At 43.3% G+C, this 22,532-nt stretch overlaps 2 pseudogenes; one reads left to right on the top strand and one right to left on the bottom strand.

Annotated features, from left to right (window-relative positions):
* Positions 1-9,500: 9,500 nt before the first annotated feature.
* On the bottom strand, positions 9,501-11,285 carry LOC142854067 (GRB2-associated-binding protein 2 pseudogene; annotated as a pseudogene).
* Positions 11,286-20,519: 9,234 nt separating this feature from the next.
* Positions 20,520-21,503, top strand: LOC142854066 (eukaryotic translation initiation factor 3 subunit I pseudogene; annotated as a pseudogene).
* Positions 21,504-22,532: the final 1,029 nt, after the last annotated feature.

The following is a 22,532-nucleotide window of genomic DNA, read 5'->3' as shown; positions in this document are numbered from 1 at the left end:
CTTCCGGGCGGTTTGCTCGATCCTTTGCTCCAGCCCTCGTCTTTTAGAGCCAAAGAGAGATGCAAAGTTCACAGCTCCAGAGAATAACACCCACTTCCTACAGAACCATCATGGAAATGGGCAAGGATGAGGGTGTTGGGACCAACAAATACAGGGTTGCAAGGCACAGGGGAAGCCGTGGCCCAAGTGCTGGACCAGATGAGAGGGGGATGGATTTCCTGAAGAGATCTTTTTAAAGTACTTAAAAAACATTGAAAGGACATTTAAATATATTCACTTATTCTTGTTTTATGTGTATGAGTGTTTTCCCTGCATGTATGTGTATGCAGTGCCTGTGGAGACCAGAAGGCTATGGATCCCCTCGAACAGGGGTTACAGGTAGTTGTGAGTGGCCATGTAGGTACTGGGACCTGAACTCAGGTCCTCTGCAAGAACAGTAAATGTTCTTAACCACGGAGCCATCTCTCTATCCCTCTGCTCCCTATTTTTAAAACAGGACCTCACTGTGGAGCCTTGGCTCACCTAGAACTCACTATGTAGACCAGGCTGGCCATAGACCAGAAATCTTCCTGCCTCTGCATCCCAACTGCAAGGTTTAAAGGTGTGTGCCACCAAGCAAGCCCTAAAAGCACTTTTTTTCTTAAAATTTTCACAGATTATAAAATGGAAGTGATAATGTTTCCTGCTTCTTCAGGATGGCAGAAGAGTTATGAATTTGGATCCAGATGGCAAGGCCACTTGACTCCAGTTTCTCCCTTACAGTCAGTTGGCCACCATTTTGAAAGGTTCTGTCTTTTAATATACTCTCTGGAGTGACCAGTTAGTAGGAAAGGTAATCAGTGTGTTTTATTTTTGTTTTTTTAAGAAAAACTATTCTGTTCATTTCTTTTCTTTCTTAAAACAGGAAACCAGATCACAAAGAACAATAGTAGCACATGTATGACGTTGTGAGCCAGGAGTGGTGGCTCCTGCCTGTCATCTCAGCACTCAGCGGTAGAGGCAGGAGGATCAGGACTGAGAGCCTAGCCTCTCCTACAGTTTAAGGGTATCCTGGATTACAAGAGATTCTGGACGGGGTGGAGTATTCAGATATAGCGGCTACATGTTCCTCTTTTTTCCACTGTGACAACCTCTCTCTTTTCATTAGGTAATTCTCACTAAAAGTAATTCTTGATGCCATTAAATTAGTTAATATCTGTCATTTTTTAAACTGTTGAACGTTACCTTTAAAAGGTCTTGTTTCCTTTCATTGTATTTTTGAGTTTCTATTATTCCATTTTTTCACCTCTTCATCTCTGCAGCACAACAATCACATTTATCTTTTTCTGTTGTATTAGTGGTTGCCTTAGAGTTTGACATGTAATTTTGCAGTTGGTGTGTCTACCTCTTTGCGAATGGAACAAGTACAATATCATGGGCTCTTCACACTTCTTTATTCCCTTGCCTAATCACTCCCTTGTCATTCATTTCTCTTGTCCGTGACATATAGTCACCCAATGGACCGTCACTGTCATTAAACAGTTACTTTACTGTCGATTCATGTTAAGAAAAACAAAGCATTTGATTATACCTTTGTTTATCCCTTTAACACTTTATTATATCCGAATTTCTGGCCTAATCATCTTTCCTGTTCCACTGACAGCTTCTTTAACACTGTGGCAGTGTGGGTCTGCTGCTGCTGGTTTCTCTCCGTTCCTCTCCTGTAGTACAGAACTCCTAGGTTACAAATGACTCTCTCATTTTAGAGAGAAATGTCAGTTGGGACAGCCTGTCTCACCTTGGGCAAGCAATGTCAGGAAGGAGAGATTGCAGGAGGGGAAGTGGGGTCTATGTGCCGCTACCATTTTCACATCCCTAAGACCCTCACCCCACCTCCAATAAAGGGTCACGATGGTGTGAGATGTCCTTCTGTACATGTGTTGCTTTTATTGGTTGATGAATTAAGCTGCTTTGGCCTATAGCAGGGCAGAATATAGCCAGGCTGGGAGAGATAGAGAAAGAGAGTAGGCAGAGTAGAGAGACACCATGTAGCTACTAAAGGAAAAAGATGCCAGAAGAGAACCTTACCCAGTAAGCCACAGCCTCATGGCAATACACAGATTAATAGAGATGGGTTAATTTAAGATGTAAGTGTTAGTTAATAAGAATCCTTAGCTAATAGGCCAAGCAGTATTGTAATTAATATTCTGTGTGATTATTTTAGCCAGGGTAGCCGGGAAATGAATGAGCAGCCTCAGATTACACGCAGCCAATTTTTTTCTCTACAGACTCTTCAGCTTCCTAAGGGAGAGAGTGTGCTAACAAATACATTCCCTCTGTCGAAAGGTCAGGCTCCTGTCTCTTTTTGTCTCCCGTCCCTACAAGCTGCCTCAGATTCTAACAGGAGACAGAGGATTTGGAAGGATAATTTCAGTGGATATAGAATTCTAAGCTGGCAGATTTGCCTCCTTCGGTGATTTAACTACCTTACCAACGCTCTTCTTTCTGATGAGAACTCATCTATGATCCTGCTTAGTTCCTTACAGGCTGGTTATGTTTTTTTCTTCCCCTTTCATTTAAGCTTTTCTCTGCATTGGCACCTCTAAAGTTTGACTATCGTGCAGCTTGGGCTTTGTTGTTTGGTCGGTGGTCTTGTTTCACTGTAGGGCGCTGAAATGAAACCAGGGTCTTCAGCATGAGAAGCAAGTGCTCACTGGTCCGCTATCTCTGAATTCCCTGCACTGGAGAACTAGTGCCCATTGTTCAGAAAAAATCCTTGGCCATTCTTATTTCGTATATGCCACCATGTGGCGTTCAAATTACGTGTATTATTTCTTTTGAAGGTGTACCATCATTCTTAGATGACTCAGTACTTCAAGGGCATAGTGAAGTCACTGGACTGAGCTACTCTGTGGGTAGAAAGAAAGGTTTCTTAGGAATCAAAGTGCCAAGACCATCTCTTGGGGACAGAGAAAAGAGCAGAGTGATAGACTAGCAAGCTGATTTTTATATGACCGTCTGCAGTGGGGTGGGTGGTTAGGGTGTCTTTGAAATGGTACAGGCTGTTTAGATTGACCACAAGTCTGATAAAGTGGTTTCTCTGAATGGCAAAACTTTGCTACAGAGAACACACGCTTAGGAGATCATTTCAAAGGACGTACACCCCTGATGCCCACCCCAGCACCCTACCCAAAACGCCAGTGACTTCTAAAGACAGGTTCCAGTTTCATTGAGAGAAGTTGGTTGGCAGTAGATGGATTTTTTTCCTTTGGGCTGCCAGCTCACAAAAAAAAAATGGCACAGAGACTATTATTATTAGCTATGAAAGCCCAGACTATTGCTTAGGCTCTTCCACTAGCTCTTGTAACTTAAATTAACCCATCTCTGTTCTTCTACGTGTTGCCATGTGACTCGAGGCTTTGACCTCTCCTCCTGCATGTCTTGCTTCCCTGTGTCTGGAGGTAAAATCATCTAAGAGTGGGAAGCCCTTCTAAGATTGCATTCACAGGAGATTTAGCTCCCAAGTTAGCCTTTGGATCAGCTTCTAGTTGGCGAGTTGCTATTGTGTTATTGGCTTTGGCAGTTTCGGTCCTTTATAGCTGCAAGCTCTATGTAATTGCCTATCTAGTTTTTCGGTAGTGATGGATTGCCCCGGTAATCTTGGCTTTCTGATGAATCAAGGAAAGGTTGGTATTTTCAGTTTATTTGGATTTTTTTCCTGCTGTGGGGATGGGAATGACAACATGCAAGCACAAAACTGCACCTGGCAAATACTTCTGCAGCACTGACGGCCCCTCTTTACGTCTTCCTTGATCCCTTAGAAGCCACACAGTCCAGGGTAATCACTAAAAATCTCTTAGCGTTGCCTGAACTCCAAAGAGAAATTAGAGTTCACCACGAAGTACTTCCTCAGCTTCCTGCCCTGTGGACCACCCTCTTGACCCCATCAGTGTGGAAGAAGAGGAGTTCCTTCTGAGATGACTCCCTCTTGTTTGCACTAACCCCCAAAACTTCCCACCTCTTTCAGTGGTTTGTCCCCATACACATACCCCCCAAGTGTGTATGTGTGTGTGTGTGTGTGTGTCCTTTTTCTCCTTTAGCCATTGCAATTGCATAGACTTTGCATCACAGTGACAAATATCTTAGAAAAAACAGTTTAAGAGGGAATCAGTTTGCTCTGGCTTAGGGTTTCAGAGCTGCTAGCCCACCATGGTAGAGAGGGCATGAGGGGAACACAGCGGCTCTGTTCATGATGGCCAGGAGACAGAGAGATGCCCACACTAGCAGACTCTTTCCTTCTGTATTCCATCCAGGCCTCTAGCGTATTTGATGGACACCTAGAGTAAGGGCCTATCTTCTGTCATGGGGCCTTGTTTGTAAAACAAGATTCCTATGAGATTTCAGATGCCCTTACTCAGCCGTATTAGTCAGTCCAGTATGGATGTCTGTAGAGATAGCCTGTCTCCCAAAGTAGGTCTGCCTCACCTTGGGCAAACAGTTTCCAGAAGGAGAGTCTGTAACAGACCCTATAGCTGCAACAATGTCTTCATCCCCGAGCCCATCACCCTGTCCCTTACAAAGGGCCACAGTCAACTTGCCCCCTGAAGACCCTTCTCCATTTGGGAGAAATGCTTCCTTTGCCATGCGTGCTAATAAACACAGTCCTGTTTGTTGAAGATCAGATGCTGGTTTTGTTTTTGTTTTTTACTTTTTTTGGTTTTGGGGGGTTTGGGGGGCACCCAACTCCCAAATAAATCATACATAGAGTCTTTCTTATAAAGGCCCAGCCTTAGCTTGGCTTGTTTCTAGCCAGCTTTTCTTAACTTATCCCATCTACCTTTTGCCTCTGGGCTTTTCCTTTTCTTACTTCTGTGATCTTCCTTTCACTCTTACTCCATGGCTGGGTGGCAAGTGGCTGGCTGGCCCCTTCTTTCCTTGCTGCTTCCTTTTTTCTCCTCCCAGATTCCTCCTCCTATTTATTCTCTCTGCCTGCCAGCCCCACTTATCCTTCCTCCTGCCTCGCTATTGGCCGTTCAGCGCTTTATTAGACCATCAGGTGTTTTAGACGGGTAAAGAATCACAGCTTCACAGAGTTAAACAAATGCAACATAAAAGAATGCAATGCATCTTTGCATCATTAAAACAAATGTTCCACAGCATAAACAAATGTGACCCATCTTAAAATAATATTCCACAACAGTCAGACTCTGGTATCTTTCTCCCCTCTGTCATTGTTATGCTGTCTCAGAAATCTAACATCCTTGCTCCTGAGTTTGAGATGCCAGCACAAATGCACTGAGGTGTGCTTTATTAATCTCTACATACTTCTCAAGCCATTCAAGTGGACAATAAAGATTCACAGGTCTGGCGAGTCCACTCCCTGTTGAGTTGGCATCCAAACACATCTCCCATCTTCTTAAATCATAGCATACCACCAGTGATGCCCTAAAATCTCATGTTCATCCCATAATGCAAAATATGTACTCCAAGAATACCTATGATAGTAACAGTTAAATATTGTTTAAAAGTCCAAGTTCAAAGTTTTCTCTGGGGCTCAAGATAAATTCTTTAGAAATATGCTCCTATAAAATCAAAACAAATTGACTTCCAAAATACATAGCACAGTATTCTCTTTCCAAAGGGGGTGGGGGAGGATTATAGCATAGAAAGGAAATACGGGAAAACAGGACTGAAATCTACCAGGACAAACATTAAGCCCTGTAATTCCATGTCTAGCATCAAAGGTACACGGCATAAGGTGAGCTTCCAGGGGCTTCAACAGCCCCAATCCCCAGGGCATCGCTCAGTGCCGCCCACTTCGCTTCTCCCTGTAGTTGCTGCCTTCACCTTCGCTTGCAGAATGCCACGTGTCTGGCATCGCCAACATCCTAGTGTCTCCCCCATCCCTCCTACTTCACACTTACAGTTTGCTGCGCTGACCTCTCTGGACCTGCCTGCAGGGATCTTGTTCTTGCTGTCACTGCCTGGCCTCCTAGGACTTTCTCTGAAATCCGAGCAGAAGTTTCTATGACCGCATAACTCATGCAAGCCTGGAAAATGAGTATCCTGTGGGAAATGCCAGGGTCTACTGCCAGCTGCAGCAGCTGAGACCCTTGTACCTTCTGCTTCTGCTGCCCATCAGAGTTCCTCGCCTATAATCAGAGTGAGCTGAAAGCTGTATCATCCTGGAGTCTAATGATAATAAATGCTCACTCCCTTCTGACCGTTCAAAATACATTTTATATTCTTGTTTGGGGTGCTTTGTGGCTCTCGTAGCTGTAATCTGACGTCACCACACTGCAGCCCCGCAGCATTTAAAATCCTGGGGTCAATCTCACCCTTTCATAGGGCTTGCATCTTTAGATGTGACCTCCACAAGTACTTTTAGCTTGCTCTGAGATGGCACAGGACCGCAGGAGGTGGCAGAAGTAGGGTGAAAGTCCTGATGTCTGGGTGGGCGGCGCTGTGTTTAAGTCTTCCCATGGAGAACAGGTCTTTATAATGGAAACTATCTAGGGCTTATTCCAAATGGTTTTCCCTCCACTGTCAGAGCCACAAGGAGGAAATATTTTCCTTGGCTTGTCATAATAAAGACAATATAGTTTCTGGAGGAAAAATGTGGGCCTTAAGACTGTGACCTCAGTAGTTTTTTCTCATCTTAGAGCATACTCCAGCAGTTCATCTGAATTAGTGTTTTAAAAAAAACTAGCTTATTTACTTATGTGTATGGTTGTTTTTTCTGCCTCTGTGTGTGTGTGTACCACATGTGTGCAGTGGCTAAGAAGGCCAGAAGAGCACACTGGATCCCCTGGAGTTTACAGACAGTTGTGAGAGGCCATGTGGGTGCTGCAAATGGAATCTGGGTCCTCTGTAAGATCAGCTGGTACTCTTAACTCTCTAGCCCCCAGAATTCATAGTTTAAGGTGTCTACCAGTTTATAGCTGGCAAGTTCTGCCATAGTAGGTAGATCTGCCTGTTTCTGTTTTGGGGTTTTCTCCAGATTTCTATGTTGATCACTACATGGCAACCTCAATTTTATGATGGGTTAAATACACACACACACACACACACACACAATCTATGTTCAAGATTTTTTTGGTTTTATGTTCTTGTAAGGACAAGTGCGATGATTTCTGATCATCTGTACCTGTCAGAGCTGTGTCTGCAATTCTACTAGTTTGATGGAGGACGGTCATTGGCTAATAAAGGAACTGCCTTGGCCCATTTTATTGGTTAGAGCATAGGTAGGTGGAGTAAACAGAACAAAATGCTGGGAGGAAGAGGAAGTGAGCTCAGACTCCACAGCTCTCCTCTCGGGAGCAGACGCCTCAGAGAGACGCCATGCTCCCCACTCCAGGGAAGATACACACGATGAAACAAGCCGCCAGGTTAGACATGCTGAATCTTTCCCGGTAAGACTGGTGCTCACAGATTATTAGAAATGGGTTGATCGGGATATCAGAATTACCCAGTAAGGGCTAGAACTAAAGGGCCAAGCAGTGATTAAAAGAATACAGTGTCCGTGTAATTATTTCGGGGCAAAAGCTAGCCGAGCAGGCGGCTGGGGTGTTGGGGACGCAGCCCTGCCGCTCTTATTACTACACTAGTTCATTTCAATTAATTAAAATTGAAATATAAAAACTGATACTTGAATGAGTTACTGGAAAATCGTATGTGTGTTTAGAACAATCTGGAGGTAAGAGCCTAATTTTTACAATTACAAATTATATTCAATCCATATGTAGTTTATGTGTTTCCAATGAAAATTTACCATTCAAATTGAGATCATTTAAAATATACATATTCCAAGTGTTAGAATGTAAAAAAGAAGGTAAAGATATCTCATTACTATTTTGTGATGTTATTTTACAATAATTTAAGAAATTATTAAAATTATGTTTTGGGGAGCTGGAAAGATGGATCAGTAGTAAAATCATCTGCTGCTCTCAAAGAGGACCGGAGTTCAAATCCTAGAACCCACATGGCAGTTCACAACTGCCTGCTACTCCAACTCCAGGGAATCTGATGCCTTTTTATGGGCTCTGTGGGTAACGAATACATGTGGTGTGTGTATCCACACGAGCTCAGACTCGACAGCTCTGCTCTCTGGAGCAGAGACTCCATGCTCCCCTCTCCCTGGTAGATGCGATAGCTCTGCTCTCTGAGGCACACACGATGAAGCTCCGACCCAGAATGGACGTAGACTAGAATCTTCCCGGTGAGCACACCTAGCAGTGCTACACAGATGATTAGAAATGGGCTAAATTAATATGTGAGAATTAGCCTAGAAGAGGCTAGATAGAAATGGGCCAAGCCAGTGTTTAAAAGAATACAGTGTCCGTGTAATTATTTCAGGGCATAAGCTAGCCATGTAGGTGGCCGGGGTGCTGGGGATGCAGCCCCGCCGCCCTGTTACAACAATGGACTGTGATGGATTAGGTCATTTTGTCAGTTGTTGTTGCCCATGTGCTGAGTTTCAAGGCCCAAATGGTACTTCCATCATGGCTTCTGTTGTGCTGAGGTCTGGAAACCTGTAACATTCCTCCATTGGTTCTATGTCCATGAGCTAAATTATGAACTCATGGGGGCTGGGGATATATTATCTCCTTAGGACTGGTGGATCAATATAATGTATTTCCTGAATAAGTACTCCATTGAGCAAGTCAGGTCCTTCAGCAAGAGTAGGAGCAGAAGGATTAATGGCCTAGCTATGGCTGTAAGCAGAGTGGTTATCCAGGGGGAGCAGAAGAACCAAAGTTGATGCAACTGTTAGACTCTTGATGTCTTCTTTTTCTTTCTTGAGGGGTACTTTCGATCAGGTCTAAACTTCCTCTACCTATCCTGACTGACTGGCATAGGGGCAACAAGATTCTGCCAGTGTCTTACAGAGGCCTCCCTGTCTTCCAAAGAGGAGGCCCAGTCCTCTTTGATCGTGAAGAATAACCTTGGCTAAGGAATATAACTTAGCTTCTAGACAGGAAGCAGAACTTTCTAGATGGCTCAGGTCTATGTCTGCTTGAACACTGAGTTCCTAAAAGTTTTATCTCCCATAACTAGGGCTGAAGTTCCAAGGGCAGTGGAGCCTGCTCCCACCAGCAGGGGAATGAGAATGGGGAGAGATTGCTGCACCTGGGGAGTCTCAGAATCTAAGGGGGGGCACGCCTTTCTTATTTATTATAGATGAACACCTGTGGTATAACATGCACGAGGACATAAAGACTGGGTTCTTCTGCAGTGTAAGCAACTTAAAAACTGTAAAAAGGACCCCAGTGTAGAATCCAGCTCACTAATAAAGACTTTCTGTTGGCTTAAACCTGTGTCTGAGTAGTCTTCTCTGGTGGGCACCTCCTAAGAACATGATTCTGGTTGTTCTCTCTGAGGCTGGGTCTGCTTTCTTACATCCGTTTCCCTTCTTTGATCCAAAGCAGGAGGCTCCCCCACACCTTTTTATTCTGTAAGGGATGGAGAAGGAGGTGACAGGGAGCCAGCTCTGAGCAGCTGCCTTGGTGCCCCCCACCACATCACAGCTTGGAAGGCTCTGAGGACTGCCACACATCTGTCCACTCCTGCATGGTGTCTGCAGGGCTTGAGTCTCCTCTTTGTCCACTTTGGACAGAGTCTGCCTTTTCATCCGATGTGACAGATGATGCAATGGCTGCAGTGAGGGCTCAGGGAGCCTGGCTGAAGGTCCAGGACTGGGTAATCTACACTGTCAGATTGGAGCCGGGCTGTTGGTGCCACGGGGAACAAAAGATGCAGCTCCCAAGTCTGTGCTGGTGATGCTTTGTGTGGAGATGGGACAGCAGTACCAAGACTTGGTGATAGGTGACTTGAAGGGAAGGTCATCAATGACTGCATTGTGTCTCAGGTCAAGGGGTGTTGGCTGTGCTTTCCAGTCAGACTTGAGGTTGCGATTGACTGGGGTGGCTGGATGTCACTTCCTTGGCTGGGGCCTCTATGAACAGGAAAGGCAGTGAATGGGTCAAGGTGATGGGGCCCTGGGCTTATGGGAATGTCCCTTGCTTGTTCTATAGCCAACAGGGCAGAAGAACCTGGGTTCATGGGCACGTAGTTGTCATCAGAGCTGGTACTGTCTGATTGGCCCGTGGTAGTCTTTCCTGGATGTTCAGCAGACCAACCAACACAGTCTCCACTTCGTGTTGGGTACTCATAGTTCTCACAGGAAGAAGCTCAGTGGGAGTCGGCTTTTGTCCATTGCTGGAAGTGTAGCAGCTACAGATATGCTATTTTCACTGATTGGAGGTCTTTGCTGAGGGCTGCCCCACCAAGATGTTTCTGACTGACTTGGCTTGGGGGGCCAGGGTTGGGGAGCTATGACTGAGTCTCCAGGAGAGGCCACTGTCATGGTATGCGGTTCTTCTCCAGTGTGAATATTCTGGGAATCTGGTAGGCTGAGAGAGGAGTAGTTGGAACATCAATATTGTCCACTAGGAGGTCTCCAAACTCCCAACACAGGGTGTTGCTAGGTGTCCTGAAGGTATACACATCTTCATTATCTGTCTCGGACCCTGTGAGGCTGCCCGTGGTGTGGCTGTGTGAAGCCAGACTGTGGGGGAGGTCATAAGTACTGTCTTTCAATTCTGTATTGTGTCGGCTTGGCTTGGGAAGGCTGTAGAACCCATGGACTTGACCACTGGCTCCGTTAATACAGTGTCTATTACCTGGGAAATTTTTCACATGGCCATATCATTCTTTTGCCAGGCGCCCTGAGAGAAGCTGGCACTCCTTGCATTTTCTGTCCTAGGGCTGATGCATTGCAGTAGGTGGAAATACTCCCAAGGGGCACTGATGAACACAGCAGGCTGATGTGGGAAGAGCAAAGGACTTCCTTTCTCTGAGCAGGTGCTGACTGGAGCTGCTGAACCCAGCCGGAGAAGAGCCGGACCGTGACTGGCTGAAGAAAGTTCTCTCAGGAAGTCTGTGCTCATGAAGCCGCAGATCTGGCAGATGCTGGGTCCCACTTGTTCATGGCGGCCTGTGTCTCGGCCACTAGGTAGAAAGTACGCTCACTGGTCTTGATGTCAAACACAAAACTATCCTGCAGCTCTTTCGTGTTGAAAGTCAGGCCTGAAGCTACCTGCTCGCAGAAGTTTAGGTTGATGATCCACGGGGGCTTCTTGGAGTGTCCACTCTTGTAGTATTCCAGCACATCCAGGTTGCCCCTCGTCTGGCCTCTCTGCAGTATAAACCAGCGTTTTTTTCCAGGCATAGCACCTCAACTTCTCAAGAGGTGATTTCCTCGGCCATCTGGTACACACCACGTTGTTGCTGCCACCGCTGCCCATGTCACCAGCTGAGTAGAACCTGTGACCAGCTCGAAAAGCAGCACCTTTTAGGGCCCTTCCATCTGACGGGCCAGGATGGCTCTGGCCTCCTCTAGGTTTTCATCAGGTTGAGTGGCAGCATCCACATCCCCAGCTATCTGGGGGAGAAGCAGAAAAGCAATCCTCAGGGGCGGGACACTCCCTGGAAACATTATTATCATCATCCCCTTGTTGGCGTAAATATTTAAGATCTCTAGCCAGCACACAGATGAGCCTTTTTTCATTTTGGGGAAAGACACCTTCAAACCCTCTTCCTGTGGGGGGGGGAGCGGATCTGGTCCACCCCAGGCTCCAGTCAAAGGGTCCCTCCATTTGACCAAGATAGAACTATAAGTAACTGATGAGGACCAATGTTTTTGAAAAGGAGACAGGTTATTTTCTCTAATATTAGGGTCAATAATACCTTTCTCAATTGATCATGCAGGGGTAGGGACTCCCCCTTCTGCTTTTGAAGTTGAGACTTCAGTGTTTGATTGTAATTTTCCATGATGGCCTGTCCCCTTGGATTATATGGAATGCCAGTGGAATGAGAAATTTTCCATGTTTGTAGAAAGTCTACAAAGTCCTTACCAATAAAGCATGGGCCATTATCTGTTTTAATTTGGCTAGGCAATCCAAGGGTGGCAAAGCACTGAAGCATATGGCTAATAGCATGTTTGGAATTCTCTCTGGCATGTGCCAAAGCCCAACAAGCATGGGAGAAGGTATCCATGGAAAGAAAAATGTACTTAAGCTTAACACTGGGTCATGCATCTCCACATTCTGACTTCCATGAGAGACAAGATTAGGAAACAGTGCCTGGCTCCATTTCTGTGTGTCTGGAACCCATTTCCAAGCTCTCTCACCTTTTATGTGGATGTAGGTGCCGAATATTTGGGTTCTATTTTTTTAAAAATATTTATTTATTTATTTATTTATTATGTATACAACATTCTGTCTGTGTGTATGCCTGCAGGCCAGAAGAGGGCACCAGACCTCATTACAGATGGTTGTGAGCCACCATGTGGTTGCTGGGAATTGAACTCAGGACCTTTGGAAGAGCAGGCAGTGCTCTTAACCTCTGAGCCATCTCTCCAGCCCTATTTGGGTTCTATTTATAGGTGGAGTTTTCTTTCCTGGCCACCAGTCCCACAGAGGCTTATATTAATTACAAATGCACAGCTTGCTACTAACTAGCTCTTACAACTTAACCCATTTCTATTAATATTGTGGTTTTTACCTCTATCCCATTTTGTGTGTCAGACTCATTCTCTGTCTGTTTGGTGACTCCTTCCACTCTGCCCTTACTCAACCTTCATTCTTGGTTTGGTTTTCATATCTAACTTTGTCCTGTTCAGCTATTGACCAGTTAGCTTGTGTCTTAAGCCAATCATAGCAACATTTATTCACACAGTGGACAGAGGGATAATTCCACATCAGTAGTTAGAGGAGATGTATTATTTCTGCATGTCTCTTTTTGAAACATGGTAGCCCAGAATGATCCTGAGTGACCTATAGCCAAGGTTAGTGGAGAACTTCTGATCCTTTAGTTTCTACCCCTCAAGTGTTGGTGTTGCACATATCTCACCATGTATTTAAAAATGTATGTGAGCTTGGGAGAGAGGAAAAATAGTATAGACAGTTATAAAAAGAAGTAAGGTCTCTAAAAGGGACAGTAAAAGTAATATTAAAAGAGTACAGACAGTCGTAGACTAAAGGAGTAAATAAAAATAAGCCACACAAAGATAGAAAATACACAGAGAGTCTAGATTATGTACATTATTGTGTTTTCTTTGAATTTTGACTGCAGAGAAACATTTGTTTCTGGAGGCTGCTAAGCTAAACCAACATATATATATTTAAAAGGTATCGTGACTTCAACATTTGAGTCTAAGGAAATGTTACTTTAGAATAGAGGTTCTACTTTTCTTTCTACAGAGGATTGGAACCTGTGTTTTTTTCCATACTAATGTGATTTGATAGAACAAGAGCCCCCAAAAAGTCTCCGTGATCCCTATATAACTTCACCAAACAAATAGCAGGAAGCAGTTTGGAGAATACTATACCCAAATTCCCAAAGTTATTGTTTATAAATGTTTGTTTTCATTTAAAGAGGTATATCACATAGAGATGAATACTTTGCATTGGTATAGATCTTGGTCTATTAATACAAATTTAAGAAGGTCTTGGTCTATTGATACAAATTTAAGGTTGATTTGTTACACTGTGTATATATATTTCTACTCTTGTTTAATGTATTATATTTATACAGCCCATTTAAAAATGTAATCTATAATTAAAATTACAAATTAACAGTCATTTATCATGGTCAAACTTGTAGTCATGCTAGTTAGGTTTTCTAGATGTACAGAGATATATTTCAGATGAATAGGTATTCTTCAAACTTTTCAAGGACTTACAGAATATGGCATTTAAAATGTTTTAAGAACTTAGACTTTGCTCAACAGTGAGACATGAGAAATGAGCTGATGGGTATTGAAGAAACTCATTATGGGATTTGCCTTCTGTGTGGCAAGGCTAGTCATTTGGACAAGAAACCGCTCTTGCCTGGACTGCTTGATTGTGTGCTGTATGAACTGGACATGCAGGACCCACAGAAAAGTGACTGCTGAACATTCCAAAAGATGGGATGATCCTTCAGGATTCCTGCTTCACAGAATAAATGGCCAGACATTCTGCAGAACACAGAAGAAAGTGACCGACAAACTTACAAGATAGGCAAAACAGTCTTTCAAATTTCCTGCTTCATGGAAAAGTCTGCCAGATACTATGGGTCTGTAGGCTGAAGATGGATGCCCTAATGTTACAGAAGAACTTTAGTGACTGTACAGGAGGCAAGATGTCTTTGTCAATTTTAGAGTTTTGAAAGTTGCTTATAATGTACTTCCTCTTAACTTAGGTATTATTATAACCTCCTGGGGTCTTTGAAGAGTTGAAGACAGTTAAAGTTTTCCTTAGTTATGATAAAGGATAAATTAGATATAAAACTTTAGACTCACAAAGATAGGATAAATGATAGAGTATTTTCCTTAATTTGCCAAATATAAATGGACTAAATATTATCACTATAATTTTTGCTTGATAACTGTTTTTATTTTTTTTGATAACTGTTTTTATATGTAATTTTATTGTGTTAAAGTTAAAACCTTTTATTTAGACAGAAAAGGGAAGATGATGTGGGATGTCCTTTTGTATATGTATTGCTTTTAATGGTTGATGAATAAAGCTGTTTGGGCCAATGGCTTAGCAGAGTAAAGTCAGGTGGGAAATCTGAACAGAGGTAGAGACAGAGAGTAGGAGAGTCAAAGAGGTGCCATGTAGCTGTCAAAGGAGTAACATGCCAGCACTGGTAAGCCACAGCCTAGTGGCAATTCACAGATTAATAGAAATGGGTTAATTTAAGATATAAGAGCTAGTTAGAAATATGCTTGAGCCATTGGCCAAACAGTGTTGTAATTAATACCGTTTCTGTGTGATTATTTGGGCCTGGTCAGCCAGGAAACAAACAAGCAGTCTCTGTTTACACATATCTATTAAATTGAGTTTACTGATAATATCACTGAATTTCTCCAGATGTTTTTGTTTTTTTTTTTTTTTTTTTTTTTTTTTTTTTTTTTTTTTTTTTTTTTGTCTAGCAACTTCAGGTAACTCTAAAAGATTTTTATTGTTGTTTTCTACAATTATATATTTATCCCATTTCCCTGGATTTCTTTTGTTTCTTTTACCTTTGTATATTTAACTGCTGTTATTTTTGATACACACTAGTTCATTTTTTTCTTTTTACCTTAAAGTTTACAATGTTATCTTTATTTTGCTCGGTGTGTTTAATCTCAGTCCCATCTTCTAATTTCAGTACTCTTACTCCTCAATTGTTGAACTGATATGACGTTTCCTGGGAGTGACACAAACTAGATTTAATGTCAGATGCCAGTTATAAATGGTTATCCACACTTTGTCTGACTTGTCTACAAACAAGGGGGTGTCTAAACACCCAGTTCAAGTTTGGTAACTCAAGAGAATAACTCATAAAATTCACCAAAAGCAAAATTCAGCAAGGTGGCTCAGTGGATAGTGGTACCAAGCCTGACAACTTGAGTTCCATCCCTGGAGTTTCCATGGTGAAAAGAGATAATCAGCACCTGAAAATTGTCTTTTGACTGCCGCTCACATCCATCTGTACATGTATCCATATATGGCATACCCATACACACACACACACACACACACACACATATGTATTAAAAAATAAATAAAAATAAACAACTCACCGAAAACATTACACTACAGTTACATTTTTGTTACAGAAAACAAAAGATACAGTTCAAGAACATAAGAAACATGAGACTTGCTCTGGGAAAAGGGGGTTCCCTGTGGGATCCGGGCATGTCACCCCCTCATGAAGTGTACACCAACCAGGAAGCACCTGAAAGCTTCAGTGTTCTGGCATTTTTTTTATCTGTCATTTGTTATATAGGCAGGATTGATTAAATCACTAGCCTTATGATTGAAGTTAATCTCTAGCATCCTTCTTTCTCCCAAGGTCAAGTCACTGAGAGTTCCAGCCTTCTAATCATGTGATTGGTTTCTCTGCCAGTCACCATTTTGAAGCTATCTAAGGCTTCCACCTGGAGTTGCCTCATTAGCATAACAAAGACATTCCTATTACTCAGAAAGCTCAAGGGTTTTGAAGCTCAGTGCCAGAAATTGGTGACAAAGACCATCTATGTGGTGTGTGTGTGTGTATGTGTGTCACACGTTTCTTTGTGGATGACTTTAATTTTGACCTTTATATAAATAGTATATAGGTGGGCAATTTAAATCTTATCTGTCACTTTGTATATTTTATGGGAAAATGCAGTCCATCCTTATAAAATATAATGGCTGATACAGGTGATTGCCTCGCTCTTATATTTAACAATATGCTTTAATCTTCCTCTTGCTAATATTGCCAATTTTATCAAATTGTTGTTTGTTCTTTTTTTGTGCTGTGTTAATTGGTTTTATTTTTCAGTTCATTTCATGATTATCTTCTCTTTCTCGGCACTGGTAATCAAAACCTAATGTTCTACTTAATTTTCTCTGTTTAAAGAAATCATGCCTAACCTAAGGTTGGGCACCACCTAACTAAAATATAAATTGTTTACTTTGTAACAGATCAGTAAGGAGTTAACAATCTTTTCCATAAAGTAAATAATATCATCTATAAAAAGAGTAACTTTGAAAGGACCAATCTTCTTATTCCCCTTGTTTTTTTATTGTAGAAAAAATGATTTTTATACACTATATTCTGATCAGTTTCCCCTCTTCCAGCTCCTTCCAGATCTTCCCCAGCTCCCCACCTACCCAAATCCATGCCCTTTCTTTCTCTCTTTAGAAAAACAAACAGACAAACAACACAAAAACAGAATTTAAAAACAACAACAACAAAGAAACAAAAACCTAGAAACATACATATTGCAGAATTGTCCATACAGCCAATCCACTCTGTCAATAATGCAACCTTGAATCTAAGACAGAGTCAGCGATTGGCTGATTGGGATTAGCCATAAAGTTAGTTCTTGGAGGAGTTTTCAGGGTGGCTAGAGGGGACAGGAAGAAACTTGGGAGGAAGAGAGGGGAATTTCCAATGCTGGGGGTTCCTGAGAACATGGAGAGAGGGTCAATCAATCACTCTGTTTCCCTTGGGTTTTTTAGGTCCTTATCTCAAAATAGTCTGACTTCTTCTGTTCAGTCAGCCAGCTTCCAAATCACAACATGGAGACTTATTATTAATTACGAAGGCTTGACCGATAGGTTAGGCTTGTTTCTAACTAGCTATTAAAACTTAAATTAACTCATTTCTATTCATCTATGTGCTGCCGTGTGGCTTGTGGCTATTACCTCTCCTCTGCATGTGTTGCTTGTTCCCTGTCTCTCAGCATCTCCCTTACATTTCTGCCTTCTTCTTCTCAGAATCCTCTCTGCTCCCAAAATCCTGCCTAGCTATTGGCCAGTCAGCTTTTTATTAAACCAATCAAAGTGACACATTTTCACAGTGGACAAAAAGATTATTCCACAACACACATACACATAAAAAATTGAAAACCATAATAATATACAAGCAAAAGAACAGGAATACAAAAAATGCCCAAACAAAACAATATGAGACAAAAACAAATCTACAAAATGATCACTGATTTTATTTTGGGTTGGCCATTTACTTGCATGGGGATTCCATGGAGCAGGCATTGAAGGGAACTAAGTTTTCCTCTGCAGGCAGATGTCAGTTGAGATAGTTTCTGGGTTGGGAGTAGGAGCTCATGTCACCCTGTTTTTGCTTTGCTCAGCCTGTTTTGCATGTAAAGTTTATTCCTTCATGCAGCTCCCTGGAGTTCTACCTTGTAGGCAAGATATTTTCAATTATGAGTTAATTACTAATATAAGCTAATTATCCTTTGAAGCTCAATTTATCATAATTTTGTTCTTTGATACCCAATAAAGTGTTTCATTCTAGATTCTTCCTTAATCTTATCCCCAGATAAGATGAAAAATGATTTTGCTGCCGTCATCTCCCAGCACCTGTGTAGGCCACCCTCTGATTTACTGAGACTGTTTAGAATGTTTTACATGCTACGATGACTTCAGAATTCCTTGCAACATGTCTCTTATCTCGTGTCCTTATTTATCACTTAAACTGTACATTTCCAGAGACTACCACAGCCTAGTTAGACATAAACATACATGCATGTAATAAGGAAGGGGAAGTAGCTGGTGAAAAAGACACAAAGACCTAGAGGTAGAACTCAGACTTCACTGTTTATCCACTTTCTTTTCAACATACTTGCGATTTGGATGAGATGCCCCCCACATAGTCTCAGGGATATGAATACTTGGTCCCCATCTGGTGATGCTGTTTGGGTAGGTTTAGGAGGTGTAACCTTGCTGGAAGAAGTGTGCTGGTGGGCTTTAAGAGTTTTAAAACTCATGGCATTTCTAGTACTCTTTGTTTTCCTGCTTCTAGTTGAAGATGTAAGTTTTTGGCTTCCAACTCTAGTCACCATGCCCCCAACTTTGCCCTCATGGACTCTTACCCCACTGCAACTATACTAAAGCAACAATAATAGCAATAAGTAAATAATAAGACACTTTATCATGAGAGTCTGCCTTAGTCCATTCAAGCTGTTACAGCAGAAATACTTAGTAGTAAAGGTTCTCCAGAGAAACAGAATCTACAGAATAGAGGAGCTTGTGTTGAGAAGGGGTTAGATTGGCTCACATGACCAGCAGCTGAGCAGTTCCACAATGGTGGACAAGCTGGAAAGCAAAGGAAAGCTGCAGCCCAATTCAAGAACACAGGATGAGGGGAGACCAGTGATGCTGCCTAGCACAAGACTCAATGTTTAGGAGTTCCCACCCAACCTCAGGGCAGCTGGTGATGAACTTGAGTCTGATGGTCAAAGATAGGAGCTGCAGGAAACTGTACCTGCTCTGAAAGAAAGGGTTAGATAGGCGAGAATGAGTTTCTCCTTTCTGGGTTTTGTTCCATTTGGCTCACCAGTTCATCAGGGTGGGTCTCTCCCATTCCAGTTGTGGTCCAAACGCCAATCTCCTCTAGAAATGTTCTCATAGTCACAGTTGGAAGTTTCTTACCAAGCCTCGGGTCATCCCTCCTTCCAGACAAGATGACACCCACAATGCATCATTGCATACTAAGAAAGAGGTGGATAAATAAAATCAGAAAATCATTTCTTACGCTCCGAAGGTTGGGAAATACAAGATCAGAATGCATTCACGCTTTGTGTCTCTCAAGGATCTGTCTTCCTCCTGGTGAAAGATAACAGAAGCTCCCCGCCACCCCTGCCTCGGACAACCCACAGCAGCACAAGGATCTGTCTCCTTCCAGATGAAAGATACAGGAGCTCCCGGCAACCCAGGCCTTGGACAACGCACAGCAGCTAATGGGTGGGCCCGGGGAGATCAGGACTTTGGTTGTGTCAGCTGGGAGTGAAGGCCCCAGGCACCTGGAAATAGTCACGGACACACTAATGCCTCATTGCAGCCAGCAAGCTGCTTCTGCCTTGTGGCCCTCGTGAGGCTGGGGTTTCATGCCTTTCTCCTTCCACCTTCCCTAATTCATAGTTCCTGGACTAATACCTCTCCCAGATTTTGGGGATCTTTGGCTTCTCATCCCCAGGCTTGACAACTCTTTATTGGTCTCTATTCATACCTCATTTGCATGCACACACAGCCAATCAGAGCCCGCCTGATTCTATATAAACCTGTGGAGCAGTTTTATTAATCTAGCTCTGGCCCAAGTCGAGCTCTCAGTGCTTTCTAGAGGCGGAGGAATGAAACTTTTGGAGCCAAACTTCTTAGAGTACTTATCAGGATGGGAAGAGAGGAGAAACTGCTCAAGCCTTGGAGACAGAATCCTGCCCACAAAGATGTCGGCACCTGCTGGAGAAGCCCTATCACCCTCCACAGATCTGTGGGCGTGCTCTGCAAGGGGCTGCCCTCCATTGGCACTGTAACACCTCTCAGCCAGGCACCCCAGGCCACCGGGAACTTAGAGGTGTCCCCCTGCCACTCTCTCTCAACTGCCCGCCAACCTGATTCTCCTTCTCTATTTCAAGTTTCTCCTAATCCATGTATAAAGTTCCCAAGTGGCAAATAAAGGCCCCCCTTGTTTGTTTTCCTTTGCTGTCTGCTTACTCCATTCTTGGAGGGAGAGAAGACAAGGACCAGATTGGAAGAAGATCACTGTGATCTTACATAGCAAAAAGACAGGAATGTCTCTATGTTCTCTTTCATAATTCTGTTCCTAAGGATTCTGTCCTTTCAGATTTGATGCATCATTGGCAATTGATATTTCAGCATAGGAGCTGTGGGGACATAAGCTTTCTGTCATTGCCTTCTTCAGGCATCTTCCTTAGGTCTGTGATGAGGATGACATGACATTTGAACCCTGTGCATCTGCCTGATAAGTAAGCAGTATCTTGGCCAGGCAAGAGTCTCAAACCACAGTCCTTCCTTAGTTGTCTGCCATGGTTAGACCACTGCCTTTAGCTGACCATGCTGTAAAAGGGACATCTGATGCAATTATTTCACCTTTATCTTAAAAAGAAAGAAAGAAAAGAAAAGAAAAAAGGAAAACCTTTGAGTCCAGTCCTCTTTCGAGCCTCCTCACATTGCTTTCCTCCTCATGTCACCATGGGGATGAAGCCCATCCTGCTGCAGGGTCATGAGTAGTTCAGCCACAAAGGAGACCTCTTCTTTACTGTGGTCAAATTCCCTACTGTTAGTGTGGGATGATCTGTGAATGACGAGAGGCTGCATGGGCCATACTGGAGCGGTGTGGTGTGTGGATGCTGACTGGGACACAAACCATGTCCTTACTGGCTCAGCTGACAATAGCTGTCATCCCTGGGACTGTGAAACAGGGAAGCAGCTGGCTCTACTCAGACCAACTCAGCCAGCCGAGCCTGTGACTTTGACTTTGGGGACAACACCATCATGTTCTCCACAGACAAGCAGAAGGGATACCAGTGTTGTGGGAGCTTCCTTGATCTACGGGCTCCAAGTCAAATCAACAGCAATGAGCCCTACACGAAGATCCCCTCCAATGATTCACTAGTGGCATCTGGGGGCTCCTGGGGGAGTGCATCATTGCAGGCTGTGAAGAGCCCAACCTGTATAGTGCCAAGTCTGGAGAGGAGTTGATGAATGTTAAGGAACACTCCTGGCAGGTCAATGATATCCAGTTGCATAGAGACGTGACCACGTTTGTCACTGCATCCAAGGACAACAGAGCTTAGCTCTTTGACTCCATACATCTTGAACATCAGAAGATTCACTGGAAACAGAGCATGCCCTCCCTCCCAATTCTAACCATGTGGTGCTGGGGGTGGTCAGGAAGCCATGGATATAACCGCAACCTCTACCAGGATCGACAAGTTTGAGGCCACATTCTTCCATGTGGCTTTTGAAGAAGAGTTTGGAGGAGTCAAGGGCCACTTCAGACCTATCAACAGTGTTGCCTTCCATCCCCATGGCAAGAGCTGCAGCAGTGTTGGCGAAGATGGTTACACCGTCATCCGCTACTTTGGCCCACAGTACTTTGAGTTTGAGGCCTCAGAAGCTGGATCTCCATCCATACGAGGGAGGCTGCTCACAGGTTTTAGACTCTGTGAAATAAATTAGTTTGTTAAAAATAAAAAGAAACTAACTTTATGCCAGGCATGGGGTTACACACCTGTAGTCCCAGATCTAAGGAGGTGGGGGAGGTGACCTCTCAAGTTCGAGACCAGCCTAGGCAGCATAGTGAGAGTGTGTCAAAGCAAAACAGAACACAAAGAAAAAGACTCTCATCTTTTTCTTTGGGCGTTGAGAAGATTTATCTATAGCTCTCAAATTGAAAATACAATTCTAGAATAGTCTTACATTGTTTTTTTCCCATCTGTATTAGTTACTTTTCTCATTGCTCTGACAAATGCCCCACAAAAGCAGCTCTAGGAAGGAAAAGTTTACTCTGATTTACAGCTTGAAGATCCAGTACGTCATGGTGGGAAGCCATGGCAGCAAGAACTGCCCTGCGCATTCCATCCACAGCAGGAAGCAGAGAGATAAGCTGAGCTTGTCTTCTCCCTGCTGTTCAGTCCAGGACCCCAGTCCACACAAACCACAAACACACACTAGTGTGGGACTTCTCACCCCAAAGATGCTAATCTAGAAACATCTGCATAGACATCCCCAGAGGCTTGCTTCCTAAGGGATATTAACTCCTGTCAAGATGACAATCACTACTGCTCCCTGTCAACTTTAAACCAAAGTATATTGCTCTTAAGCCACGACTTTCTACTCTTTGTCCTCATAGGGTCGGGGATAATTCACAATGCAAAACGTCTTCAGTCTAACTTCAAAAGTCTCCATAGTCTGTACCGGTTCCAATACAATTCAAAAATGTTAGTGCAAAGTCTCTTTTGAGACTCTGGAAGTCTCCTAAAGAATATATATGCCACAGAGTAAACGCTCCAGTTCCTAAAGAGAGGAATGGGCCATAACTAGGAAAGATGAGACTGAAGCAAGCCTGAACCTCAGCAGGGTCTGTCATCCGGAACTCCTGATGGAAGCATCTGGGCTCCCATGGACCAGGGCTCTCCTGCTGTCCCCACTATTTCTCCTATAACACACGTAGCCTCTCTTGGGTCACTCTGTTTCTTGCAGGTTCCT

This window comes from Microtus pennsylvanicus, chromosome 7 (genome assembly GCF_037038515.1).
Source record: "Microtus pennsylvanicus isolate mMicPen1 chromosome 7, mMicPen1.hap1, whole genome shotgun sequence".
Classification (NCBI taxonomy): domain Eukaryota; kingdom Metazoa; phylum Chordata; class Mammalia; order Rodentia; family Cricetidae; genus Microtus; species Microtus pennsylvanicus.
This window is presented reverse-complemented; position numbering and strand designations above follow the sequence as displayed.